The sequence below is a fragment of the Manis pentadactyla genome, chromosome 13, assembly GCF_030020395.1.
Source record: "Manis pentadactyla isolate mManPen7 chromosome 13, mManPen7.hap1, whole genome shotgun sequence".
In the NCBI taxonomy this organism is placed as follows: domain Eukaryota; kingdom Metazoa; phylum Chordata; class Mammalia; order Pholidota; family Manidae; genus Manis; species Manis pentadactyla.
In genome coordinates, this window is record NC_080031.1 from 81,791,078 (window position 1) to 81,793,966 (window position 2,889).

General features: G+C 35.0%; 1 non-coding gene across 1 annotated transcript; it reads left to right on the forward strand.

The window, feature by feature from the left end:
- The first annotated feature begins 2,276 nt into the window (after positions 1–2,276).
- Positions 2,277–2,441, forward strand: LOC118916482 (U1 spliceosomal RNA). The gene has a single exon (XR_005026407.2). It is a non-coding gene; the product is annotated as a U1 spliceosomal RNA (small nuclear RNA).
- The last annotated feature ends 448 nt before the right edge of the window (positions 2,442–2,889 follow it).

Sequence of the window (2,889 nt, forward strand, 5' to 3'; positions counted from 1 at the left end):
ATGGATGGAGTTGTTAATATGAGTATTCTTTTCTGTAATTATCTAATAAAATGACAGAGTATCTGTTTATCTATAGAATGTGGAAATACACTGAAACAAAAAGGCTAGATGAAAAAATTATTATTTTTGGTATAAAATTATGCATATGGGTCATTTTTACAGAAAAATTAATCTGATTTTTTTCTCACCTTTGTGCATACCAATGTGTGCATATGGCAAATAAATTATCATTGTAGGTGTTATTAACTTACAAATCTATGGGGCTACTACAACACAAAATATCCACTACATACCACAAAATAATTAGTAACTAAAAAGAGGGTATATAAGTAATAGTAAGCAAGATTTTTCTTTATTAACTGCATAATTGTCTACTGCTAACTTGTTAATAGAGCCGTCTTTTTCTTTATCAAATGACCAAATAACATCATTTTTATGGTAATGTTTTGTACACAAAAAATGTGTTTTGTATACATTTCTACATTAATTATTGAAACATTAACGTCCAGTTAAGGGACAATAACTCTTCTGTGAAACTGGAAAGCTCTTTTAAACATTCTGTCCAGAGCAGATTTAATCTCCCTGTTCCTCAGGCTAAAGATGATGGGGTTAAATAAGGGGGGCACCATGGGGTAGAACATAGCTGTGAGGAGGGTTTGAATACTTGATGAGTTGGAAATATGACCAAAACAACCTAACAATTCAGAAACTATAAATAGAATTAATGTAGCTATCTGGGGAGAGCAGGTTGACAGCGCTTTGCTCTGGGCTTCTACAGAATGCATCTGGAGCATGGTTGAAAAGATGTAAACATATGAGGTTAATAAGATGACAAAGCAGAATAACATGAGGAAAGAACTTACAGTGAGGGCCACAAACTCAGAAAACTTCACAGCCTTGGATGCTATGTTCATAATTTGAGGCACATCACAGAAAAACTAGTGAATCACATTGGACTTAGTGAAGGGTTGACTGAACATGGTCCCTGTGTGGACAGCAGAATAGACCAGCCCACTGGCCCATGAGACACCTGCCACCTGTGTGCACAGACGTGGGGTCATGGTGAGCCCATAGTGCAGAGGGTGTCAAATGGCAACATAGCGGTCATAGGACATGTCCACAAGGAAAATTAACTCTGCAGATCCAAAGAAAATATATAGGAAAGTCTGAGCAGCGCATCCTCTTAAAGAAATCAATTTACTGCCCAATAGAGAATTCATGATGGATTTGGGAACAGTAACTGAAATGTAGCCAAAATCTATGAGGGCTAAATTGCCCATAAAAAAGTACGTGGGGGTGTGAAGATGTGGATCTATAACAATGATGTTAAATATGAAAAGATTTCCAGCCAGAGCTCCCAGATAAACCATTAAGAATATCAGACCTTGCAAGATTTGGAGCTCCCTGGAGCTTGAGACGTCCATCAGGAAGAACTCTTTGAAGGTCCTGCCATTGTCTGTGTTGGCTAACATGCTTCAGTGACCTGTAGCCAATTGATCAAAGGGTAATGAAAATGCTATAAAAAGTGATATGAATTGGTTTATTGAATTAAAATATATACAACCCTTATATAAAGATTGTACCTTGTAGAGTTCTTATTAATTAACCAAGTGAAATAATCAAAGTGTAAGAAAACACAGTATTAAATACAGTCAATAAATCTTGGAAAATATTAAATAAATACTGTAAATATACCTAAATACTAAAACCTTTCAATATAAGTGGAAAAAATTCTTTTTTTCCCCAATACGATCTAAAATCAAAACGTCATCCAGTAACGGAATGAGCAATGACTAAACACAGATATACTGATGACTGATACATGGGTATCTCTCAGCACATAATGTTTCTCAAAGACACCCTGCTGTAAAGGTAATACCATTACCCTTCAATTTCTTTCATTAGGCACAATCCAGAGAGTTCTTTCTTGGAGGTGAAGGGACTTTGACTCTAAGAGACATGAAATAAAATGCACTGGCTTTTCTGTTTCTTTAGGTATCTCTTTCTGTTGGGCAATGATTTATTTGATCTCTCACAAATCTCAGGGGAATGACAAATTGCATCCTTCAGGGATGCTGAAGGCTCTTCATGCCTTGTTTTTCATAAATATCTTGGCCAATCCATTGAGATTAATTAGAGTGATAATAGTGTATTTTTAGAGATAACCTTTGAAGATGTTTCATAACCTTTGAGAAAGCACAAATTCTACAAAATGGTTTATAGATCTCTCTTGTTTTAATGAGTAAATAAATGCATTTGTCAAATGTGTGTTGATAATACTTACCTAGCAGAAGAGATACTATGATCACAAAGGTGGTTTTGCCGAGGCAAGGCTCATCCATTTGCACTCCTGATATGCTGACCCTTGTTATTTCCCCAAATGTGTGAAACTTGACTCCATAATTTGTGGTAGTGGGGGATTGCACTTGTGCTTTCCCCTGATATAAAGAAAAGGAAAAAAATATGTATTAATAGAGTGGAAGTAAAATATACAAATGTGCCCAACTCTCATACCTGAACTAATTTAACCAAAAATGTATGACACAAGCTCACTAAATAAATAGTAAAGTTAATGCAATAACTTGGCATCCACAGAATGAAAACAATTATGGCTATCAAAGCACAATGGAAATGCTTATCTAAAACTTAAAGCAGTCACTGATTGTAACTAATGAAAAGGATCTAATGAAAAAAGACAAATGGACAAAATACCAAGATGATCCTGAAAATTATCCGAAGGAAAGAAGTAGAACAATCTTTAATAAGTTCGGAACAAATATCATCAAAATTCCATATTCTAAGATGCATCACGTCAGTAAGAGATATATTAACAAAGCAAATATGCTCTTTTAAACAGTTCTGGGCTTCATATCACAAAGGAATCAAAAG